Source organism: Heterodontus francisci, unplaced genomic scaffold (genome assembly GCF_036365525.1).
Source record: "Heterodontus francisci isolate sHetFra1 unplaced genomic scaffold, sHetFra1.hap1 HAP1_SCAFFOLD_879, whole genome shotgun sequence".
NCBI classification, from domain to species: domain Eukaryota; kingdom Metazoa; phylum Chordata; class Chondrichthyes; order Heterodontiformes; family Heterodontidae; genus Heterodontus; species Heterodontus francisci.
In genome coordinates, this window is record NW_027141200.1 from 287,075 (window position 1) to 313,200 (window position 26,126).

At 44.2% G+C, this 26,126-nt stretch overlaps 2 non-coding genes across 2 annotated transcripts; both read right to left on the reverse strand.

The window, feature by feature from the left end:
• Positions 1-464: 464 nt before the first annotated feature.
• Positions 465-546, reverse strand: trnas-gcu (transfer RNA serine (anticodon GCU)). Its single transcript has one exon. It is a non-coding gene; the product is annotated as a tRNA-Ser (tRNA).
• A 22,883-nt stretch (positions 547-23,429) lies between these two features.
• Positions 23,430-23,502, reverse strand: trnac-gca (transfer RNA cysteine (anticodon GCA)). Its single transcript has one exon. It is a non-coding gene; the product is annotated as a tRNA-Cys (tRNA).
• Positions 23,503-26,126: the final 2,624 nt, after the last annotated feature.

Below are 26,126 nucleotides of genomic sequence, written 5' to 3' on the forward strand. Positions count from 1 at the left end.
TCTGCTCCTCAACCGTTTCTAACATCTCACCTCTTACAAAAAAACACTCTGATCTATCGTAGGTAGTAGATGACCCCTCATTTTAAACTCCATCTGCCAAAGCATTGCTCACTCACTTAATCTATCAAGAAGATTTGAAAATAAATTTCTTGCCAAAGGATAATTTTCTGCATCTGCTCCCTCGCCATTTGCTTTTCCCATTTGTCTTTCACTTGGTGCAAATCCAGAGAAAGTAATGATGGAAGGAAGGAGGGGAGGAAAAATCTTGCTCCGTTTCGTGATCCCTATTTGATCTTCATTCCAGTGCAGTTTGGGTGAAGAATTCCAATTGTCTGTCTCAATTTTAATAAAGTATAACAAATTCTGGAATCACTGTCTGGACATTGACAAGAACAGGTTTCGAGGCTGACTTGATTCATAAGCTCACCCAACATAAACAATACACGAAACAGCTCATAAACTAGCGACAAGGATGGGATTCGAACCCACGTGTGCAAAGCACAATGGATTAGCAGTCCAACGCCTTAACCTCTCGGCCACCTTGTCAGTTGCAGAGATATAGCTGTCACCTTCAGCACAGCTTCTGGCTGTGCAGCCAGCTGTGGAATGATGGAAATATATCTTCTGTCAGTAAATGAAGTTGGGAATGGAGCAGTGTGAAACATTTCCAGACCATGTCCAACACGTTTCTACTCAGTGTGAAAACCCACCACGGAAAGACTGGAACATACAATCATTTCATCACATCATGATTAACATCACTCAGACACCTGAACCATTAGGTCACTGACGAAGTCATGATGACCGAATTTCTCATGAAATGAAAACTGAACTAACTGACTGGAAGAATTGCTTTAACCCCACATGATCAGCGAGCCACAGCATCAGGCCGACTTGTCGGGTGGTGTAAACAGATATCACTGCTTCTGATCTTCACCAGAACAGAGAGTGAGATGTAACATTGATCATCAAACAGACTGTGAGAGAATACAACAGAATAAAACACATGGAGAGACACTGTGGAATAACAAATAGATTTGATTGGAATGTTGAAATTTTGATTGGAATGGATAAAACACCAGAAACAGCAGATTAAATTGGCATTCTCATCATTATATTGATCTGGGACAGAAAAGAGAAACTGATGGAAAGAAGAGAAGAAGGAAGAAAAGAAAGGATGGAACTGTTCAATCTTTTCAGTTTTTTCACTCGCCCATCAAAGCTGATAAAAAAAAGTTGCAAATAACAGAGAATTTCACCAAAAAGGGAGATTAAATGTTGCTGAAACCTTGGATCGAAGGATGCCCCAAAAGATCACCTGTTTAACTGTCTCCTCACTAGGGGATTTCAATCAGTGAGCAATATTATTCTCTACTTTTTTTGTTAATTGGTCCCAGAACTGTCACTTGCAATTAATATCTGTGTTCCGACTCCTGAATAATAAAATTGTGAGTTTCTCGATATTTTCTGGACACAGTTCCTGCTGAAAGAACTAAGAACTCTTTTCTAATTTGCACAATACTCTATACACACTCATCAAGCCTGCTAAGCTAGCATCCTTGGTGCTGCTCTCTCTTCTCCAAAACTTCATCTCATGTGACTGTTCTATCATCACTCTGACAGTGGGAGGGGTTGATCCCACTAACTTCAGCATTAACCCTTTACATCCTTATACCACACTGTCTGTCCAACAAAAATGGGTGGAGGGACCTTCCTTCATTTATCAAAACACCAACAGCAGCACAGTGGCGCAATGGTTAGAACCGCAGCACCGCAGCCTCACAGCTCCAGCGACCAGGATTCAGTTCTGGGTACTGCCTGTGTGGAGTTTGCAAGTTCTCCCTATGTCTGTGTGGGTTTCCGCCGGGTGCTCTGGTTTCCTCCCACCTCCAAAAGACTTGCAGGTTGATAGGTAAATTGGCCATTGTAAATTGTCCCTAGTGTAGGTACGTGGTAGGAGAATGGTGGGGATGTGGTAGAGAATATGGGATTAATGTAGGATTAGTATAAATGGGTGGTTGCTGGTTGGCACAGACTCGGTGGGCCGAAGGGGCTATATCTCTAAATAAGAAAAGTAAAATAAAAGCTACCAGTCGTAAATCAACTCAAACCCATTAGAGAGATAGAGGGAGACTGTCAGAGAACTTCCTGCATCCAGTCCTGACCCTGTCACACTCAGCAGCTTCTCACCCAGACCCCACTCTCATCAACACTGAACATTGTTACCGAGACCCTTCAAATACTGTTTATAAAAGGGAGAAAAATTCAAACTTTATCACAGCTAGATTGAATAGAACAAAGTTTAATATCTTCTCGTCGTCACTCGGTAACCACATGAGACAGTCCATAAATCAGCAGCATAAATTATCAGCTGGAAGAATGTTTGTCATTGGGTTGAATCATTTCTGTGTGAGGAATGTTCCAGCATCATAAACCAGGGGAACGTGTTGACTGAGCTGTGTCTTCATCTCTTCTGGACAGTTCACCCTTCATTCTGCTCTGATTCACTTTCCCAAAGCGGATCTACAGATTCTCAAATCCGGAGACTGGGTTTTCTTATTTTGTTCCTTTTGATTTTTCTTGCTCCTGAATGATAATATATTCCAACCTCGGATCAACCTTGCCCTGTCTCCCAGTCTTGGTTAAAAGCGAAAATAACGGCAACAACATTCTGAAACAAACAACACGGTCACATTCTGCTTCAGTGAGATTAATGCTGAGGCCGTTTCTGTGTCGAATGCGATTGTGAACAAATTTCTCTCAAGGAAATTGTGAGTGATCAAGTATTTGCACTGAATTTCTGTGCAAGAAGGGACAGTTTCAAACAGCCATTCCCAAATCACTTCCTTCACAAAGACAAAGACTGTGCTGTCTTAACGTGTGAATCAACTTCACAAACAAATTTGAACTCGAAGTTCAGGAGAAGACAGAGATGTGAATGATTGACAGTGTAATCTTTAAATCATAATTTTCCGTTTCTTCGTTGAAGTGAGGCTCAACCCTAAGCCACTAGAGATCGCGGAAAGCTACAGACTTGGATCCAGAAATCAGAAAAGTAGTGAAACAGTTGGTGAGTACATTGTGACACTGAAGAATTTATCACCACATTGCAACATTGGCACATTCTTAGACCGTACATTATGAGACAGATTTGTGCTTATATTGGTGGATGAGGAAAGATACTGAACGCACAAAATCCCAATTTGATCTAGTGTGTAAGATTGCTCTTTCCACGGAGATAGCATCAAAGAATGCTCGTGAATTTCATCCTATGCCAATGACAGTAACACACTTCAGAGGAACTTAAACACACTGGTAAAATGGGCTTTCACACAACAGATAAAATTTTACACAGAGACTTGTGAAGTGATACAGTTTGGGAGGAAGAATGAGACAATGTACACCAATCTTTTTTGATCAAGGTTTGAAAAGGTTGCTAAGAGCAAACAGGACACTTGGCTTTATTAATAGAGGCATAGAGTAAAAGCAAATAAGTTATGCTAAACCTTTATAAAACACTGGGGCTGAATGACCTACTCCCGTCCCTCCACGGAAAGCTTCCACTCCAGGCTCGGACACCCTCTTCAGGATCACTCTCCATACATCCCGCCACTCCACACACGGATATCTCCCTCAGGATCAGATCACAGCTCCACAGTCCTGCCACATCCAGTCGTGAATGGTGGTGGATAATTAAATAACTAACAAGATGAGGAGGCTCCAAAAACATTCACATCCTCAATGATGGTGGTGCTGAACACGTCAGTGCAAAAGATGAAGCTGAAGCATTTGCAACCATCTTCAGTCAGAAATATTAAGTGGATTTGATCTGTGCTTATTTCAGCTCCTCGTGCTCGCTGGTGCCTTGGTTCTCTGGTGCTAATTTCAGAGTAAATCATGCAGCTTGACAATTGGAGCCAAAGAAAAAGACACAGGAGAGGTTGAAAGTGCCAAAACCTGGGATTGAACCAAGAACTGTTTAACTGTTAGTACAGCACGAACTCAACAAAGCTATTTCAACAACACACTAAAGCCACCATTCTGTCACTGCTTTGGAAGTCAATATATACATGAAAGTGTTTGTAAAAAGTTACAGAACACAACATGTGAGTAATATTCCCCATTGTTTTCTCAGTACTGAGGGTTTGTGAAGTGGGACACAGCCAGAAGTCCCACTGTGCCACACTGACCCTGAGCTATGAGTGAAATGAGATAAAGTTCAATCTTTAGCAGAGAGATTCTGGAGAGAGGTAAGAGTCCTGAATCAAGGAAAGACTTTCTGACACAATAAAAGCAAAATACTGCAGATGCTGGAAATCTGAAATAAAAACAAAAAGTGCTGGAAATACTCAATAGCTCTGGCAGCATCTGTGGTGAGAGAAACAGAGTTAACGTTTCTGGTCTGTGACCTTTCATCAGAACTGACACAGGTTAGAAAAGAATTAGGTTTTAAACAAGTGACGGGGAGGGGCATGTGGGAGAGAACAAAGGGGAAGGTGTTTGATAGTGCAGAGGGAAGGAGAGATTAAATAACAAAGCTGTCCTGGGACAAAGGCAAAGAGTGTGTTAATGCTTGTGGTTGCCTGACACCAGTCATGCTCTGATGTTATTGAACACAATGTTCAATTCACAAGGCTGTAGAGTGCCGAATCAAAAGGTCAGGTGCTGCTCCTCGAGCTTGGGTTGATTTTCACTGGAACACTGGAACAGGCCAAAGACAGAAATGTTGACATGAGAGCAGGGGAAAGTGTTGAAATGGCAAGCAACCCGAAGCTCAGGATCATGCTTTCGGCCTGAGCAGAGGTGTTCCATCTAATCTGCGTTTGGTCTCCCCAGTTTAGAGGAGCCCGCATTGTGAGCAGTGAATACAGTATACATAATTGAAAGAAGTACAAGTAAATCGCTGCTTCACCTGAAAGGAGTGTTTGGGGCTTTAGATAATGAGCAGAGAGGAGGGAAAAGGGCAGGTATTATATCTCCTGCGATTGCATGGGAAGGTGCCTTGGGAAGGGACGAGGTATTGGGGGTAATGGAGGAGTGGACCAGGATGTCGCGGAGGGAACAATCCCTTCGGAATGCTGACAGGGGAGGGGAGGATGCGTTTGGTGGTGGCATCACGCTGGAGGTGGCGGAAATGGTGGAGGATGATCCTTTAGATGTGGAGGCAGGTGGGGTGGAAAGTGAGGACAAGGGGAACCCTGTCGCAGATCTGGGAGGGAGGGGAAGGGGGAAGGCAGAGGTTGAGAGTCCTGTCAACTACACTGGGAGGGGGCGGGATGAGAGTAGTTGAAATCTGGTGATGTTGTTGAATTTAATTTCAAACACTCCTTGAACTCTCTGCTGATGAAGACTGAAAAAGGGAAGAACAACCACACAACAAGGGTCTCAAATCCAAGACCCTGAGATTAAAAGTCCCATGCTCTGCCTACTGAGTTAACAAGGCCTGATACAGTACTTCTACTCTGTCTGTTATTGGACGGATGCAGCTGTTGGCTCCACTCCAAGGGCGGGAATTTGTTCCACCAACTATGAAGCAGTTTCCTATCAATTCCCCAGATTATCAGTAAATCCACTTCCAGAAGCCCCAAAGTGTGATATATTCCTCTCACTCATCAATAATAAAACTGAAATCTTTTTACCTTCCAAATTCTGCCATCCATTTTGTCAGTATTTATTTCTCTCTCATTTTTATTTAGTTCATGCATTTCTTCAGAATTTTTTTTTCAATTATATCTGAGGGAAGAAATGAACAGATCTGGCAGCTCAAAACTGGACATCCATGAGGCACTGTGTGTCATCAGCAGCAGCAGAATTGTATTTAAACACAATATGTTACCTCATGGCCTGGCATATCCCTCACTTTACCATTACCATCAAGCCAGGGGAACAATAGTGGTTCAATGAAGTGTGCAGGAGGGCATGTCAGGAACAGCACCAAGCAGACCTAAAAATGAGTGAAGCTACAACACAGGATTACTTGCATGTCAGATAGCGGAAGCAGCATGCAATAGACTGAGCTGAGTGATCTCACAACCAACAGATCAGATCAAAGCTCTGCAGTCCTGCCACATCCAGTCCTGAATGGTGGTGGATAATTAAACTATTAACAGGAGGACGAGGCTCCACAAATATCCCCATCCTTAATGATAAGGGAGACCAGTATATCAGTGCAAAATACAAGGTTGAATCATTTGCAACCATCTTCAGCCAGAAGTGCCAAGTAGATGATCAATCTCGGCCTCCTCCTGAGGTCCCCAGCATCACAGGTGCCAATCTTCAGCTAAATCCACTTCACTCCACATGATATCAAGAAATGGCTGAAGGCTCTGGATACTGACAACATCCTGGCTGCAGTGCTGAAGACTTGTGCTCCAGAACTAGCCACACCGCCCGCCAAGCTACAACACTGGCATCTACCCAGCAATGTGGAAAATTGCCCAGGTATGTTCTGTATACAAAAGGCAGGACAAATCCAACCCGATCAATTCCTGCCCGATCAGCCTCCTCTTGATCATCAGTAAAGTGATGGAAGGTGTCGTTGACAGTGCTATCAAGCAGCACTTACACAGCCATAACCTACTCACCAATGCTCATTTTGGGTTCCGCCAGGGCCACTTAGTTCCTGACCTCATTATGGCCTTGGCCCAAATATGGACAGAAGAGTTGAATTCAGGAGGTGAGGTGAGGTGACAGTGACTGCTCTTGCCAAGGGCATCAAGGAGCCCTTGCAAAATTGAAGTCAATGGCAATCAAGGAGAAAAATCTCCACTGGTTGGAGTCATACCTTGCGCAAAGGAATATGGTGCTGGTTGTTGGTGGCCAATCATCTCAGTACCAGACATCGCTCAGGAGTTCCTCAGGGTAGTGTCCTAGGCCCCAACCGTCTTCAGTTGCTTCATCAAAGAACAAACAAAGAACAAAGAAAATTACAGCACAGGAACAGGCCCTTCGGCCCTCCAAGCCTGCGCCGATCCAGATCCTCTATCTAAACATGTCGCCTATTTTCTAAGGGTCTGTATCTCTTTTCTTCCTGCCCATTCATGTATCTGTCTAGAATCAATAAACTTCCTTCCATCATAAGGTCAGAAGTGGAAATGTTCACTGACGATTGCAAAATGTTCAGTTGCATTAGTAACTCCTCAGATACTGAAGCAGTCCGTGTCCACATGTAGAGAGACCTGGGCAAGATTGGGCTTGGACTGATAAGTGGCAAGTAACATGCACGCCACAAAAATGCCAGGCAATGACCATTTCCAACAAGAGTGAATCTAACCATCTCCCCTTGACAGTCAATGACATTACCATTGCTGAATCCTTCACAATCAACATCCGGGGGGGTTACCAATGAGCAGAAACTGAATTGGATCAGTCATATAAATACCGTAGCTACAAGAGCAGGTCAGAGGCTGGGAATTCTGCTGCAAGGAACTCACCTCCTGTCCACCATCTACAAGGCACAAGTCAGGAGTGTGATGTAATACTCCCCACTTGCCTGGATGAGTGGAGCTCCAACAACACCAAAGAAACTCAACACCATCCAGGACAAAGCAGATCACTTGATCAGCACTCCATCCACGACATTAAATATTCACTTCCTGCACCACCAGTGAACAGTGGCAGCAGTGTGTACCATCTACAAGATGCACTGCAGCAACTCACCAAGCCTCCTTCGACAGCACCTTCCAAACCTCCAACCTCGACCACCTAGAAGGACATTGGATGAATGGGAACACCACCATCTGCAAGCTCCCCTCCAAGTTACACACTGTCCTGACTGGGAACTGTATCACCATTCCTTCACTGTCACTGGATCAAAATCTTGGAACTCCCTTCCTAACAGCACTGTGGGTTTACGTACAACACATGGACTGCAGCAGCTCCAAAAAGGCAGCTCACCACCACCTTCTCAAGGGCAATTAAGGATGGACAATAAAGGCTGCGTTTGCTGACAACGCAACCACTAGGTGGCACAACTCGCTTTCTCCCCCTGCTTTGCACCGGCCGCTTCCACCCTCCATAGTCGCTCGCTCCAGACCTCGCTGCTCCCCCCCTACTTCCCTGGCCGATTGTCTCCCGATCATGTCACCCCATTCTCCAGTCGTTCGCTCCCTCCCCACCCCCCTCCCCTCCAGCCACTAGCTCTAGGCTGCGCTGCTTCCCTTCTCTCGGCCACTTGCTCCCACGTTTGTCCAGTCTCCACGCGCCGCCCGAAGAAGCAAGGTGGGCTGCAAAGTGTGACGTAGAAGTGAGTAGTGAGTGGCCCAGAGGAGGGAAGTGGCATGGCCTAGAGCTGGCGGCTGGAGCGGGGGTTGGGGGGCAGAGAGCAAGCGGCCATAGAGCTGGATGACGCGAGTGGGGAACAATTGTCCAGGGGAGCATCGAGGTGCACAGCGAGCGGCTGAGGGGAGGAAGCGTCGAGGCCTGGAGCGAGTTGCCGACGGGGGAGAGCTCCAGCCTCAAAGTCTCCTATTCAGCCGCTTCCTCCAGCTGAGTGAGGGGCTGGATACCTGAATGACGCTTTAGCGCACATGTGCGAAGATGGGCCAAGCGCGGATATGCGATGATGTTGGCGCTGCGCAATGACATCATCCTCCACATGTGCCACTTAATCCTGGCAAGATGTAGCTGTGCCTATGCACAGCTTGGCACAGTCCGATGATGTCAGCGGGCCGCTCCGTTGATAGGAATCACATTGTGTCAGCAGTGCCCACATCCCATGAAAGAATAAAAAAGAGATTTACCACAATGGTAGCAGGGTGAGGGATTTCAGTTATGTGGAGAGATTGGAGAAGCTGGGGTTGTTCTCCTTGCAGCAGAGAAAATTCAGAAAAGATTTGACACATTTGTTCAAAGTCATGAAGTTCTTCAATAGTTTAAATCAGGAGAAACTGTTTCCAGTGGTAAAAGGGTCAGTAAGCAGAGGACACAGATATCAGGTGATTGGCAGAAGAACCAGAGGTGACATGAAGAACCATTGTTTACACAGCAAGGTGTTGTGATTAAGAAAGAAAAGACTTGCATTTATATAGCACCTTTCAAGACCACTGGACATATCAAAGCCCTTTGCAGACAATGAAATACTTTTGAAGTGTTATCACTGTTGTAATGTCAGAAATGCAGCAGCTAATACCCACAAACAGCAATGTGATAATGACCAACTGATCTGATTGAGGGGCAAATATTGATCACAACACAAGGGAGAATTGCTCTTCACTTGTTTGAAATTGCAGCATGGGATCTTTTACATTCACCCAAACATGCAGACCAGGTCTTGGTTTAACATCACACCTGAAAGGCAGCACCTTCAACACCCTCAGTACTGCACTGGAGTGTCAGCTGTGAAATCTGAACCCAGAAGCTTGTGATTTCGAGGTGAGTGTGACCAACTGAGCCACAGCTTTTACCTGAGTCTCAATCCTTCTACCAACAATTTCTATCGGGTCTGTCACGACCCCTCATGATTGTGAACACCTCTCTCAAATCTCCTCTCTGAAGAGAACAACCCCAGCTTCTCCAATCTATCCACATAACTGAAATCCTAACCACATGTTTCAGAAATCGATTTTTCCTCAAGTTCCTTCTGGTTTTGTGAGTCACCTTAAATCTATAACCTTCGGTTATTGACCTTTCAGCAGTTAGAAACAGTTCCTCAGTATTTACTCTACCTCAAACCTTCAAGGAAGCTCTGCAAAGTAACTGAAAATCTAGTTGTCAGAAGTGGAATTTAAACACATGCCTCCAGTGAAAGCTGCAACCTGAACAGAGAAGCTGAAACCGCTCAGTCACCTCAACTGTTCAGACCTTTTTGACCTCGTCCGCACTTCTGTACTTTGAAAGGTTCACTCAGTTCAGGAACTTGTTCAATGTTGCTGGAATGCTCAGTGACTGGGATATTAACTCCCCCGGGTTTTCCTGAGCTTGTTCTCGGTGTATGGGGATGTTTATCCTGGGCTGTGGAATCTTGCATCCCTGTAATGGACATTAACCCACTGATTGAATCTGTATTCACTGCTTTCCACTGGTGCTGGGTAATTGCAGAGTGTGGGGCCGGAATGTTGCTGCTTGTCCCGGCCTCACTAACTCTGGGAAAGAGTGAATAATTGATGCATCTGTTTCTGTATCTGAAATGTGACTTCGATCTGCTGTTATTAACCGAGGCAGCGCTGCAGAAGGATACGTTAATAATCTCTCACTAATCAACTGCAAACAGTCAGAATGTGTAACTTTGAGCAGCGCTTTCTGCACCGTCAGGGCTGGAAAGTTGAGGGAGGGAGAGACACTGTCAGTATCTGAGTGCATACAGCACTGTACAGAGAAAGAGCCAATATACCGGGGCTGAGACACAGTGAATCTTTTCACATTTAATCACAATAATATCCACAGTCAGTAGCTGAAAATGATGAAAAACCGAATAGCAAGAGCAAAATTAAGAAATGTAAGTAATTATAGATTAGCTGATCAGCTTTCACTGTGTTCCCTGGTAGTCTACTGTTTTATATTCAATGCTGTTTCCACTGTGGCCAGGGAATGATTTCTTCTCAAAGGCTGAACATTAACAAAACTGCTTGTAATTTAAAATCTTTTAAAAGTCATTCCATGGAGCGAATGGGGCAAAGTCAAATAACTGCACCAATTATAGGAGAGCTGGTTGGTGATGACGTGGATGTGTCTGCAGTGTGCAGGACCAGACTGTTTCTATAGATTCACAATGAATGTTCCATCTTTATTTATAACAGTAAAACTGATAGTGGACAATGGCTATTCTGGTTCCAGCAACCTGAAGCTTTAACTCATTAACACCCTACTTTAGGGTAATTTAGAAAGCACAACATGCAGCTCTGTCAGTTAGTATGTTTGTTTGTTAACCCACAATTTGATGGTTCAAGCACATAAATGGATGAGGCTTTATTAACTTAAACTCTTCTACATCTGCTATATTACTCTTGCTGTTGCTTTTTCAAAGATAAGGTTCATCAAGTCTTTCTTTATGAAATCCATGCTGACTGTTTTATTATTTTTCATTTCCATCTGTATTTTCTACTTTGGAGGATTACAGGATATTATCATTTTTTAAATTCATTCATGGGAGGTGGGTGTCGCTGGCTAGGCCAGCATTAATTATCCATCCCTAATTGCCTTGAGAAGGTGGTGCTGAGCTGCCTTCTTGAACCACTGCAGACCATGTGCTGCTGTTATGAAGAGAGTTCCAGGATTTTGACCCAGCAACAGTGAAGGAACGGTGATACAGTTACAATTCAGGATGGTGTGTGGCTTGGAGGGGAACTTGCAGGTTGTGGTGTTCCCATGCATCTGCTGCCCTTGTCCTTCTAGGTGATAAAGGTCGCGGGTTTGGAAGGTGCTGTCTCAGGTGCCTTGGCACATTGCTGCAGTGCATCTTGTGGATGGTACACACTGCTGCCACTGTGTGCCAGTGATGGAGGGCATGAATGTTGTAAATGGGGTGCCAATCAAGCGGGCTGCTTTGTCCTGTTGAGTTTCTTGAGTATTGTTGGAGCTGCACCCAGCCAGACAAGTGGAGAGTATTCCATCATACCCCTGACTAATGTCCAGGCTTTGGGGAGTCAGGAGGTGAGTTACTTGCCGCAGGATTCATAGTCTCTGACCTGCTCTTGTAGCCATAATATTTATATGGCTACTGCAGTTCAGTTTCTGCTCAATGGTAACCCCCAGGTTGTTGAGAGTGGGAGATTCAGCGATGGTAATGCCATTGAATGTCAAAGGGAGATGGTTAGATTCTCTCTTGTTTGGGATGGTCATTGTCTGGCAGTTGTGTGGTGAGAATCTTATACATCTTTATTGTAGGGTACTCTATTGTACTGTTGAGTGACTACACTTTAAAAGTCCTTCCTTCATTGGCTGTAAAAGGGTTTGCCATGTTCTGTGGTCGTGAAATGCAAGTCTTGCTTTTTCCATTGTTATCAGTGTCATTGTGATCAAAAGATAGGATTCATGAGCACAAAGTTTAAATCAATTTTGATTAAAATAATGTAAAAGCATCTATATTTTTGCACTGTACTTAATAATCTCCATCTTCCTATCCTTACCAAGTACAATGTCTTTGACCCTGAAATTGATTCCACAATCGCAGTCCCTCAGACAATTTCAGCTCAGTTCTGATGAAAGGTCACAGATTTGAAAAGTTAACTCTGTCTCTCTCTCCACAGATGCTGCCAGACCTGCTGAGTATTTCCAGCATTTTCTGTTTTTATTTCAGATTTCCAGTATCAGCAGTATTTTGCTTCTGTGTTACTTTGAAAGTTGAAACTGACCCACCTGTCTACAATTCACACTGGGGTCTCCCATGAAATGATTCTGTATAATGTTGATGTAATGAATACAGACTCCGAGCACAGAGCGTCCTGTGGGGAATTGGGGATATGAAAACCAGCAGACTCTGCAGGAATTTCCACTGGGAGCACAAATTCACAAAATCTACCTTTTATATATCGATTCATTTTGATTGTCCTTCTGGAAAATTATTTTGAAGCAATTTAAACATCAACCCACAGCTCCATGACTGGGTCAATTATGAGGTCATCCTCTGACAGGTCATGTGACAGCTGGAGCCACAAGACATCAGAACCAGATTTGTGACTGGATTAAAACCCGGAATCCTGTCCCAATGGCTTTTCAAATAAAGCTGTTGCTGTTTGAAAACACAGCAGTTCAACTTTCTGCCTGACCATGAGGGGAGCGAGGGAGAAATTTACAAAACTAAATCCTTTTACAAAATAGTTCAAAAACCATTCACTGAAAAATCATGTGAGGACTCATATGCAGTAGAGAAACAAGCAGAATACAGAAAGTACAGAGGAGAGCTGAAAAAGGAAATGAGATCAGCAAGAGAATGTATGAGAAAAGATTAGCAGGTCACATAACTGGGAACACTGAAGTCTTTTACCAACATATGGACAGTCAATGAAAGGGTGGGTCAATAAGGAGATCCTGTGGAGGCAGAGGGTGTGGCTGAGGTACTAATTAAGTACATTTCATCTGTCATCACAAAACAAACGGGTGCTGCAAATGTCACAGTAAAGGAGGAGGAAGTGGAGAATTTGTAGGGGATGAAAATAGTTAAAGAGGAGACAATTACAAGGTTTGCAGTGCTCACAGTAGAAAAGTCACCCGGTCTGGATGGGCTGCATCCTGGGTTGCTGAGGGAAGTCAGGGTGGAAATAGCAGAGACTCGAACCACAATCTTTCAATCCTCCTTGAATGTGGGAATGATGCCAGAGGACTGGAGGATGGAGGTAAGCTTGGGTAGTTCGATCTCAGTTTAACTTGACCATTTTTATCATGTATCCATTGTCATAACTAACAACGTTAAGAAAGCCATTTTATAATGAACACATGACCAAAGGAACCATTTTGTGTTCAGTACTAACGTTTATATCCTGTATAATTAATGAGTAGCTACCCATCCTGAAACAGATGATTGTAAACGTAATGAACCTTGATTGAGTTATAATTAATGAATCAATAAACATTTTAGAGAGAATGGGTTTTCATTTAAAGTTAGTTCAATCTAATTACTGTGAGTTTCTGGGTCTGTGTGGGAAAGGACAGTTTCAGCTAAATGTATTCAAACAATGGACCTTTCTCGGACCCCTGATAAAACCCATGGTATGGTACATCGTGACCTTCAAGAGTCTAGATTTAATGAACAGGAAACTTGTTTCAGATCAGATTGGGAGACAGTGTGAAACCACTCCATTGTACTCTTGTCTGAGATTCTGAGGACAGGTGACTGTTAGTGGAAGACATTATTAAGAACCAATTAAATGTACCTCGCAACAGCTAGGACCAATTATTATTTTACATGGTGGTGTGATGGCCATCCAGGGGTTAAAAGTAGAGATCTTGTAAGGTTTCAGTGTGCAGGAACACTAGAAGATCTCAGGGGTAAAGACTCAGATCATCAACCAAGTTCTCCATCTGACGAGGGATCTAGACTGGACAAAGAGGACCGTGACACTCTGAGACCAAGCTCGACCAGTCCCCAGAGCTGTAAAGTTATATTCCCCAAGTTTGTTAAGTATAATTTTACTTTCAATTATTAAGTACTATTTTACTCTCAATAAAAGTTCTGGACTTATTAATCAAGTATCCTGTTGCTTTAATTGGTTAAAGTCATGCCCAAAGTGATTGTCTGCAATAGACTTTTCAGAATTAAAAGATAAGTCTGCAAGGGTTGTGAATATTACAGCCCTGTTTAAAAAGAGAGATAAACCCAGGAACTACAGACCAATTAGCCTAATGTCGGTGGTGGGGAAGCTTTTAGAGACAATTATCCAGGAGGAAATTAACTGTCACTTGGTAGAACATGGGCTGATAAATGACAGCCAGTACAGATTGGTTAACAGAAGATTGTGTCTGAAATAATTAATGAATTAATTTCTTTGATGAAGTTTCAGAGAGAGTTGACGAGGGTGGTGAGGTTAATGGTACGTGTCTGGACGTCAAAATTGTGTTTGAAAAGGTACAATAAACTAGACTTGGGGCAGCACAATGGCACAGTGGTTGGCACTGCAACCTCACAGTTCTCGCAACCCAGGTTCAGTTCTGGGTACTGCCTGTGCAGAGTTTGCAAGTTCTCCCTGTGACTGTGTGTTTCTGCTGGGTGCTCCGGTTTCCTCTCACAAGCAAAGACTGCAGGTTGATAGGTAAACTGGCTGTTGTAAATTGCTCCTCGTGTAGGTAAGAGAATGGTGGGGATGTTATAGGGAATATGGGATTATGGTGTAGGATTACTATAAATGGGTGGTGATTGGTCAGCACAGACTCAGTGGGCCGTTGGGCCTGTTTCAGTTTTGCATCTCTCTATGACTTGCTAACAAAATTCAAGCAGATGGGATTAAAGGGGCAGTGGCAGTGTGGATCCAAAATTGGCTGCAGGGTAAAAAGTAGGGTGAATGCTTGTTTTTCAGAATGGAGGGAGTAATACAGTAATGTCCTTGTTGTTGCAATATGTTCAATGTCAGACCCCGAGCTGTCCGAGGGATGGGGCAATTTGTGATGTTCCTGTGGTTGCAATATTTGTAGTGTCTGACCTTGATCTGTCACAGGGACGTGGCATTTATGAGGTCCCTGTGGGGTGCTGTTTGTTTGGTGTATCACACTGACCTGTCCCAGAGAACGGGAATGTTGTGATGTCCTTGTGGGTTGCAATCTGTTCAGTGTCTGACTCTGATCTGTACCAGAGATGGGGCAGTGTGTGATATCCTTGTGCATGTCATACAGGCCCACTGGTGTGTGGTTCCATCCTGATGCCAAGAAACAGAGCCCCATCTCTGGGCAAAAAGTCTCACTTCTCAAGGGGTGTCTGGAGAAGACACAGTGGCGCAGTGGTTAGCACCGCAGCCTCACACCTCTAGTGACCCGCGTTCGATTCTGGGTACTGCCTGTGCAGAGTTTACAAGTTCTCCCTGTGACTGCGTGAGTTTCTGCCGGGTGCTCTGGTTTCCTCCCACAGCCAAAGACTTGCAAGTTGACAGGTAAATTGGCCATTGTAAATTGCCCCTAGTGTAGGTAGGTGGTAGGGGAATTGAGGGGATGTGGTAGGAATATGGGATTAATGTCGGATTAGTATAAATGGGTGGTTGATGGTTGGTACAGACTCGGTGGGCTGGAAGGACCTGTTTCAGTACTGTATCTCTAAATAAATAAATAAGAAGGCTGAGGCAGTAAACCTGGACAGTAAATCCGGAGTGGAGTCCTGGGGGCGGTTACCTGTGACTTATCAGGCAGTTTTCCAGCAACTCCTGCAACAGAACTGGTAACAAACAGTACTGGTTTTTCCTTTCCTTTGGACAATACGAGCAATGCTGAGAGGGGGTCCTGATGCTCACGGTCTCCATACTGTTTGCCCAGGCCTGTGCCCGAGAGAGGACACTCCAGCTTCGTGGTTAAACATGAGCACAACCCGGGAATAAACAGTTACTGATTATAAGCTCTCATTCAATTGGTGTAGAGTATGAGCGCCAGGGGTTACTTCGGACAGTGGGAGAGCTCTTAGTGTCTCATTGGATAGCTACCATTCACTCCAAGCTGGGCAGCCCCCAGTCAGTTAGGTGCTGTGAAGCCACGACCTGCTTGCTTCAATGGGTGCTTGGAGCTTGGAGAGTCATCTCTCAACAGACGGATTGATAATCTATGCACCAAGAAAAACAAACTCAACAAAGAAGACACCAGTCCTTCGCATCACAAGCTGGAATGTGAGGACCATGTGTCCTGGCCTTACCGACAACCTTCTGCAGGTTGATGACACACACAAGACAGCTGTGAATGCTCAATGTGGACATTGCTGTGCTGCAAGAAACTAGACTCGTTCAAAGTGGATCCCTCAAAGAGAAACACTACACCTTCTTCTGGCAGGGGAAAGCCCAAGAGGCAACTCGTGAGCATGGAGTGGGTTTCACAGTAAAATACACGCCACTTCAAATGAGTGAACCACCCACAGTAGGCTCAGAGAGACTTCTTACTTGTCAACAAGTGTGGGCCCAGTTAATCTCATGTGCATCTATGTCCCGACACTCACCTCCACCCCAGATGTCAAGGATCAATTCTATGTGACACTTGACACTGCCATCAGTAGAATTCCCAGCACTGAGGGACTGTACCTTCTAGGAGACTTCAACACAAGCTTGGGTACAGACTACACAGCTTTGCCAATGTGCATAGAGCACCAGGGGATTGGCAAGATGAGTGAAAATGGACAGAGGTTGCTGGAGCTATGCTGTCACCATGGATTCTGTGTGATGAACAGCTACTTCCAGGTCAAGCTGTGCTACAAGGTGTCCTGGAGACATCCGAGATCATGCCATTGGCACCAGCTAGACCTTATCTTCACCAGACATAACACCCTCAGCAGTGTCCTCATCACTCGCAGCTATCACAGCGCTGACTGTGACACTGAGCACTCCCTGGTGTGTAACAAGGTCAGGCTTCAGCCAAGGAAGCTTCATCCATCCATGATAAAAGCTCGTCTTCTGATCAACACTTGCCGAACCACTGATCCAGAAAGGACCCAGGAGTTCCTCAACATCCTCGATCAGGCTCTTTCAGACAACAATGCTCAAGGCCTCAGTGCAGTGTCAAAGTGGAATCATCTGCACACCACCATCTATAACTCTGCACTCACTGTGTATAGGAGAAGAGATGGGAGGAATGCTGACTGGTTTGAGGCTTATTGGACTGAAATGGAGTCAGTTACTGCAACTAAGAGGAGAGCCCTCATGAACTACAAACAAGTCCCCAGCAAACAACATTTAAATGCTCTCAGAGCTGCCAGAAACAAGTCTCTGCAGACTGCTCGGCACTGCACCAATCAATACTGGTTAAAACTCTGCTGATGAATCCGGGGATGCTATGTTTGAAGGAATTAAGAAAGCAATGGGCCAAGTAGTAACTAAATCAGCACCTGTTGAAGACAAAGAGAGGGGTGATCATCACTGAACCTAACAAGCAGATGGAAAGGTGAGTGGAGCATTATCTTGAACTCTACATAACGGAGAACATTGTCATTGAAGTAGCTCTCAGTGCCATTCCAGACTTCCCTGTCATGGAGGAACTGGACAGTGAGCCCACCATAGTCCAGCTCAACAAGGGCTCAAAACATGCGTGATGCAAACATTGTCACCTTGTACAAAATTAAGGGGGATCGCAGTGACTGCAGCAATTATCGGAGCCAGCTACTCAGTTCCACTCACCTGCTCGATCCCTTTCCTCCTGCAAGTTCCTTTGCTTCAGGTATCCATCCAATTTCCTTTTCAAATCATTGATTGTCTCTACTTCCACCACACTCGTGGGTCAGGACATTACCACTCACAGCATAAAAAAATTCCACCTCAGCCAAGGATGGGAAATATTTATATCTTCTCTATTTAGCTTATTCCCTATCTCTACGAGAATAGAATGGCAGTCAACATGAAAGGGAACCCAAAAATCTTCGAGCAGTATATAAATAATAAGCAGGTAGTCAGCGGTGAAGTGGGCCCCATTAGGGACAAAGAGGGTAATATATACTTAGAGCTGCTGGGCAATGTTAATCTAGTTAATAAGTACCTTGTATCAATGATCACTAAGGAAGTGGAATTTGACAAAATATCAGGAGAAGTGGAGAGTGTAGAGGCAATGGAGAGGGTACAAATTGAGAGAGGGAGGTACTGAAAAGGCTGGTTATGCTTCAGGAAGATAAATTACCTGGTCCGGATGGCTTTCATCCCAGATTGCGAAAGGAAATGTGGATGCAGATAACAGAAAGGCTTGCTATAATCTTCCAATCTTCCCTGGATACGGGGGAGGTGTCAGAGGATTAAACAGTTGCAAATGTGACACCCTTATTCAAGAAAGGGTGTAAGGACAGTCCGGCTAACAACAGGCCAGTTAGATTAACAGCAGTGGTGGGTAAGGTTTTAGAAAGAACAATCAGGGAAAAAATCAACAGTCACTTGTAGAGGTTTGAGTTAATTAAGGAGAGTGAGCATGGATTTATACATGGGAGTTCATGCTTGACTAATCTAACTGCATTTTTTGATGAACTAACAGAGCAGGTTTATGAAGGGAATGCAGTGGATGTTCTTTATATGGATTTTAAGAAACGACACATAAAAGGTGATTAACAACATTGAGGTTCATGGAATAGGAGGGTCAGTGTCCAATTGGATAGAAAATTGGCTTAAGGACAGAAAACAGCAAGTCGCAATAAATGATTCATTCTCAGACTGGAAGGTTGTCGACAGTGCTGTTCCCCAAGGGTCACGTTTGGAACCACTGCTTTTTACTTGCGACAGATAAATGACTTGGATCTTGGAATATAGAGTAGAATCTCAAAATATGCCGATAACACAAAACTTGGAGAAGTGGCAAACAGTGAGGATGAAATGAACCACCTGCAACAAGACAGTGATAGGCTAGCAGAATGGGCAGACAGGTGCAGATGGATTTTAATAGTGACTAGTGTGAGGTGATGCATTTTAGCAGAAGGAATAGGGAGAGGCAATATATACTTAATGGCACAGTTCTAAAGAGTGTGCAGGAATAGAGGGACCTGTTCACTGAACAATGAACAACGTGAACAATTACTTCTTGTTGTGTGCTCTCAGATTTGTCACCGTCACTGTACTGGAGTGAGGTGACATCTACTGGCAGGAAGCAAGAACTGCAATCAAGCAGCAGAAATTCCATCGTCTGTCAGGGTGAAAGAAACATTGCAATTTGAGGAAATAGTGAATGGGTTTGATTGGGTTGGTGGAGACATGGTTCCACTTGTGGTGGAGTCCAAAGCAAAGGCCAGAAATATAAAATTGTCATTATTAAAAGATATGAGGAATTCATGATAAATGTATTTAGGTAGTGAGTGGGTGAAATCTAGATAAAATAGAAAGTGAGATTGGGTGGACAGAAGCAGTGTGAAAGGATGGCTCAAACAAAAGGTAAACGCCCTGAAAGGTGAACTCTGTTTCTCTCTCCACAGATGCTGCCAGAGTTTCTGAACATTTCCAACACTTTCTGTTTTTATTTCAGAATTTGCAAGATGTTGCTTTGCTCTGAAAAAAAAATGGATGGTCGGCTTTGGCTGCCAGTGAAATTCCACAGGAGCTAAAAGGAAGTTCTGATATCAGTGGCATGTTGATCTAGGGGTATGATCCTTGCTTAGGGTGAGTGATTAATTAATGTGTGAGAGATCCTGGGTTCAAATCCTGGACAAGTCCTACTTCTTTGGCATTTTTAGTTTCAGGTCATTGATTGGTTTCAGCCTTGCAGAAGGCGGAATTGATTTCCATATGGAGCCTGCTTGAGGACTAGAGAGCTGGATTCAAAGAGCTTGATTAACTAAATGAACAGATAGCCAAGTGGGAATATAAAGTTGTTGCAGTAATTGTGACCTGACTCCAAAAACAACAGGACTGGGTTCTGGACTGGAATGGAATGGAATTCTTCAGTGTTTCTGTTGTTTGGCTTGCATTGACTCATCGATTTTCTTGTTTTTCACTTTGTCGATGCCTTTGAATAATTGTGGATCCTTCTTCAGATTGTCATCTTTCACCAGGTAGTTCTGACCTCTGATGATGATGATCGTAATGAGCTTCAACTCACTGATAGTTTTGGAACTGAACAGATTTCCTTTGCTTGAGTCTACAACATGGAACTCAGTCTGACATGTGGACCCATGGGAGGATTTGAATGCCACCCCTGCGTTGGAGAATACAGTTGCATCCATCCAATAAGAGACCGAGTAGAAGTGACAGTTCAGTCAGTCAAACATTAAACTTTTAATTTCAGGGTGGTGAGTTTGAGTGCCATTTTGTTTTTCCCTTTTTTAAGGCTTCATTAGCAGAGAGTACAAGGAGTGTTTGAAATGAAATTCAGCAAAAGTGTGAGAAAGTCTCACTTTGATTCGGGACTCATCTCTCTGCAGCATCTCGCTGTGAAAGATTGAACTTCATCTCATTTCATTCCCAGCTCGGGGTCAGTGCGGCTCAGTGGGACTTCTGGCTGTCTCCTGCTTCACAATCCATCAGTGCTGAGAAAGCAATGGGGAATATTATTCACGGCTCTGTAACCTGAGGACACCGATTTAAGGTGAATGGCAAAAGAACCAAAGGCAACATGAGGAAAAACTTCTTTTGCACAGCGAGTGGTTAAGATCTGATATGCACTGCTTGAGAGTGTGATGGAGGCTGATTCAACCATGGCTTTCAAAATGGTATAAGATAAATATCTGAAGTGGAAAGATTGCATGTTTTCATGGAATACATGAGTCTGTGGCATGAGCTGAGTTGCTCGTGCATAGAAGCAGCACAAGCACAATGAGTTGAATGGCTTCCTTTTGTTCTGTAACTATTCTATGATCTATGATTCTTTTCAGAGTGAAATCAACACTCACATGCAAGAAACTGACAGGTACACTGTAAACTTCGCATTACCAGACAAGAAATTGACAGATGCAGTGTGAAACCCACAGTCACGTAGCAGCAGTTGGCAGGTAACGTGTAAAAATCTTTCTTTCATATCCCAACTGCAAGGTACAAAGGAAATTAGGTACAAACCCAGGCTCACACTTCAAAGACTGAGAGATACAAAGCAAAACACATACTCACCTACAAGTACAGAGACGAAGACACACTCAGAGGAGGTGCAGATTAAAGACACATGCATGTAACAGAAACTAATAGGGATAGAATCAAACCCTTTCTCACTTCTCAGAAACTGATAGATATCGACAAAAGCTGATGCTCACATACAAGTTGTTGAAAGATAGCAGAAACAAACAAGTACTGAATAATACCCACAGTCACAGACCAAAAACTGAAATATACTGAGTTAAACACCACTTTCTCACTCCAGAAACTCATGGCTGCAAAGTGAAGCTGACTCTATCCTGCCAGGCACTGACAGGTGCAAAAGAAAATACTCACGACGATTCCAGGTCATGAAATGTACGTAATAAAACCTTTCAGCTGAAAGAATAGCATTGATGACAGGTGTGATACCCAGAATGCTCAGCGGCCTAGAATCCGCCCTATCTGTGACAGGAGCGGGGTGCGCAGGCTCGGTAGGGAGCTTTGTCAGCAGCTCGAGCTGCGGGTTCGGAGTTGGAGCGGGATATTCACAAAGTGCGAGAGTTGGAGCGGGATATTCACAAAGTGCGAGAAGACTTTGCGGGCTCACACAGCTGGAGCAGGGCCTCAGGGCCACAATAAGATGGAACAATCCCATCTGTATCCCTGCGGATGGCGGTGGTGAAGCTTTTCCCGGTGAGGCTTCCCGAAACGGCGTCCATAAATGGATAAGAATTGGGGACTGGTCAGGGAGCGTCTCTAAATGAATAAAATTTGGGTACTGGTCAGGGAGCGTCTGTAAATGGATAAGAATTGAGGACTGGGCAGGGAGCGTCTGCAAATGGATAAGAATTGGGGGACTGGGCAGGGAGCGTCTCTAAATGAATAAGATTTGGGTACTGGTCAGGAAGCGTCTGTAAATGGATAAGAATTGGGGACTGGGCAGGGAGTGTCGATAATTGAATAAGAGTTGGAGACTGGGCAGGGAGCGTTTCTAAATGAATAAGATTTGGGGACTGGGCAGGGAACGTAATAAATGCTTCAGAATTGGGGACTGGTTCGGGAGCGTTTTTTTATTCGTTCGTGGGATGTGGGCGTCGCTGGCTCGATCTCAGCTCGAGTAATGTGTCCAGTTATCGGCACCAGGCTTTAGAAAGGACATCAAAGCTTCTGAGACAGTTCAGAGGAGATTTACTAGAATGATACCATAGATGAGGGGTGTCAGTTCTCTGGACAGGCTGGTGAAGCTGGGATTGTTCTCCTCAGAGTACAGAAGGTTAAGGGAAGATTTAATAGAGGTGTTCAGAATCATGAAGGATTTTCATAGGGTAGAGAGGGAGAAACTGTTTCCACTGTCCTGGGGGTCAGTAACCAGAGGACACAGATTTAAAATAATTGGCCAAAAATGTCAAGGGGAGGTGAGGATAGATCTTTTTACCCAGTAACTGATTCGGATTTGGAATGAATTGTCTGACAGGGTGGTGGAAACAGATTCAATTATAACTTTCATAAAGGAATTGGACAAATATTTCAAAGTGAAATTCTCCAGGATTATGGGGAAATAGGCAGGGGGTTGGACTAATTGCATCTTTTTGTCAGAGAGTCAGCAGAGGCACAATGGGGCCGAATGGCCTCCTTCTGTGCTGCATGATTCTACGAACATAAGAACGAGGAGCCGGAGTCGGCAAGTCAGCCACTCGAGCCTGCTCTGCCGTTCAATACAATCATGGCTGATCTCATCACGGCAGTTCTTGTTTCTTGCCAGTAGATGTCACTTCACTCCCATACAGTGATACAAAGTACTCATTCAGTAGATTAACATTGCCCTGCACCTCTAAGCTGAAATTATCCTTTTTGTCCCTAATAGGCCCGACTCAACCTCTTACTACCCACTTATCATTTACATGCTGCTCGAAGATTTTTGGGTTTCCTTTCATGTTGACTGCCAGTCTATTCTCATAGAAATGGAGAATAAGCAAATATAGAAGATGTAAGTATTTCCCATCCTTGATGAGGTGGAACTTTCTTATGTTGTGGGTGGTAATGACTTGGCCCACGAGTGTGGTGGAAGCAGAGACAATCGATGATTTGAAAAGGAAATTAGATGGATACTTGAAGGAAAGAAACTTGCAGGAGGAAAGGGATCGAGCTGGTGAGTGGAACTGACTAGATTGCTCCGGGGAGAGCCAGCATGGATGTGATAGGCCAAACGACCACCTTCTGTGCTGTAAATGACTCTGTGTTGTTTCTCAAATTCAATCCACTGGTGCTTGGTAAATAATTTCAAAGTAAATTGTGCAACTGGAAAATCAGAACCAAGGCAAGGGACGCAGAAGGAAGCAAAATTGCTGAAACCCGGGATTGAATCAGAAACCTTTAGATCTGCAGTTTAACGCTTTCCCAACTGAGCTATTTCAGCCCTGCATTGACAGTGGCTTGTTGTCCCTGTTTTGGAAGAAAATACATACATTCAAGTTTTCCAAAAAAATAAAGAACACAACATGTGAGTAATATTCCCCATTGCTTTCTCAGTACTGATGGATTGTGAAGCGGGAGACAGCCAGAAGTGCCACTGAGCCGCACAGACCCCGAGCTGAGAATGAAATGAGATCAAATTCAATCTTTCATAGTGAGATGCTGCTGAGAGGTAAGAGTCCTGAATCAAAGCGAGACTTGCTCATTTCAAACACTCCCTGTACTCTCTGCTCATGAAGCCTTAAAAAAGGGAAAAACAGAATGGCACTCAAACTCACAACCCTGCCATTAAAAGTCTCATATTCGACTGACAGAACTGTCACTTCTACTCGGTCTCTTATTGGATGGATGCAACTCCAACGCAGGGATGGCATTCAAATCCTCCCATGGGTCCACATGTCAGACTGAGTTCCATGTTGTAGACTCAAGCAAAGGAAATCTGCTCACTTCCAAAACTATCAGCGAATTGAAGCTGATTACAATCAACATCATCAGAGGTCAGAACTACCTGGTGAAAGAAGACACCCTGAAGAAGGATCCACAATTATTCAAAGGCATCGACAAAGTGAAAAACAAGAAAATCGATGAGCCAATGCAAGCCAAACAACAGAAACACTGAAGAATTCCATTACATTCCAGTCCAGATGTTTTTGGAGTCAGGTCACAATTCCAGCAACAACTTTATATCCCCACTTGGCGATCTGTACATTTAGTTAATTACAATTTTGTCGACAAGCTCTTTGAATCCAGTTGTCTCGTGCTCAAGCCAGCTCCGCATGGAAGTCAATTGCGCCTTCTGCAAGGCTGAAAACAATAGATAACCTTAATCTAAAAATGGCAGCAGACCAGGGCTCGCCCAGGACTTGAACCCGGGATCTCTCGCATGTTAATTAACCATACACTCTAAGCGAGGATCATACCCCTAGACCAAAGAGCCGCTGACAGGTCAGGCTTCATGAGCTGCTGTGGAATTTCACTGGAACCCCCCAGCCAATCATCCATTTTTTTCAGATCAAAGCAACATCCTGCAAATGCTGAAATAAAAACAGAAAGTGCTGGAAATGTTCAGCAGCTCTGGCAGCATCTGTGCTGTGAGAAACACAGTTAACGTTTCAGGGCACTCACCTTTTGTTTAGCCATCCTTTCAGACTGCTTCTGTCCATCCAATCTCACTTTCTATTCTATCCACATTCTAACCATTCACGACATTACTACATTTTTCATGAATTCCTCATTTCTTTTATTAATGACAATTTTGTATTTCTGGCCTTTGCTTCAGACACCACTACAAGTGGAATCATGTCTCTATCTACCCAATCAAACCACTTCGCTGTATCCTCACATTGCAATGTTTCTTTTACCCTGACAGACTGTGGAGTTTCTGCTGCTTGATTGCAGTTCTTGCTTCCCGCCAGTAGATGTCACCTCACTCCAATACAGTGAAGTTTACAAATCTGAGAGAGACACAACAGGAAATAATTGTTCACATTATAGTGAATGTGTGGGATTTAGAAATACTAGGAGTGGAGACGAGTTATTATTGCACTCTGCTATTACATCTTTTATAATGGACTCCAGCATTTTCCCCACGACTGAAGTCAGGCTTCTTTTGGGCCCCCTGATCTCGAGAGACAATGGAAACGCGCCTGGAGGTGGTCAGTGGTTTGTGAAGCAGCGCCTGGAGTGGCTATAAAGGCCAATTCAGGAGTGACAGGCTCTTCCACAGGTGCTGCAGAGAAATTTGTTTGTCGGGGCTGTTGCACAGTTGGCTCTCCCCTTGCGCCTCTGTCTTTTTTCCTGCCAACTACTAAGTCTCTTCGACTCGCCACAATTTAGCCCTGTCTTTATGGCTGCCCGCCAGCTCTGGCGAATGCTGGCAACTGACTCCCACGACTTGTGATCAATGTCACACGATTTCATGTCGCGTTTGCAGACGTCTTTATAGCGGAGACATGGACGGCCGGTGGGTCTGATACCAGTGGCGAGCTCGCTGTACAATGTGTCTTTGGGGATCCTGCCATCTTCCATGCGGCTCACATGGCCAAGCCATCTCAAGCGCCGCTGACTCAGTTGTGTGTATAAGCTGGGGGTGTTGGCCGCTTCAAGGACTTCTGTGTTGTAGATATGGTCCTGCCACCTGATGCCAAGTATTCTCCGAAGGCAGCGAAGATGGAATGAATTGAGACGTCGCTCTTGGCTGGCATACCTTGTCCAGGCCTCGCTAACCGGTATATAATTCGCTGTTTTCTTTCTGCCTCTTTTTTTAAATAGTGGAGTTACATTAACTACCGTCCAATCCATTGGAACTGTTCCAGAGTCGATAGAATTTTGAAAAAAGACCAGAAATGCATCTGCTATTTCAAGGGCCACTTCCTTAAGTACTCTGGGATGTAGATTATCAGGCCCTGGGCATTTATCGGCCTTCAATCCCATCAATTTCCCAAACATTCCCTACTAATACTGATTTCATACAGTTCCTCCTTCTCACTAGACCCTATGTTCCCCAACATTTCTGGGAGATAATTTGTATCCTCCGTTGTGAAGACAGATCCAAAGTATGTATTTAAT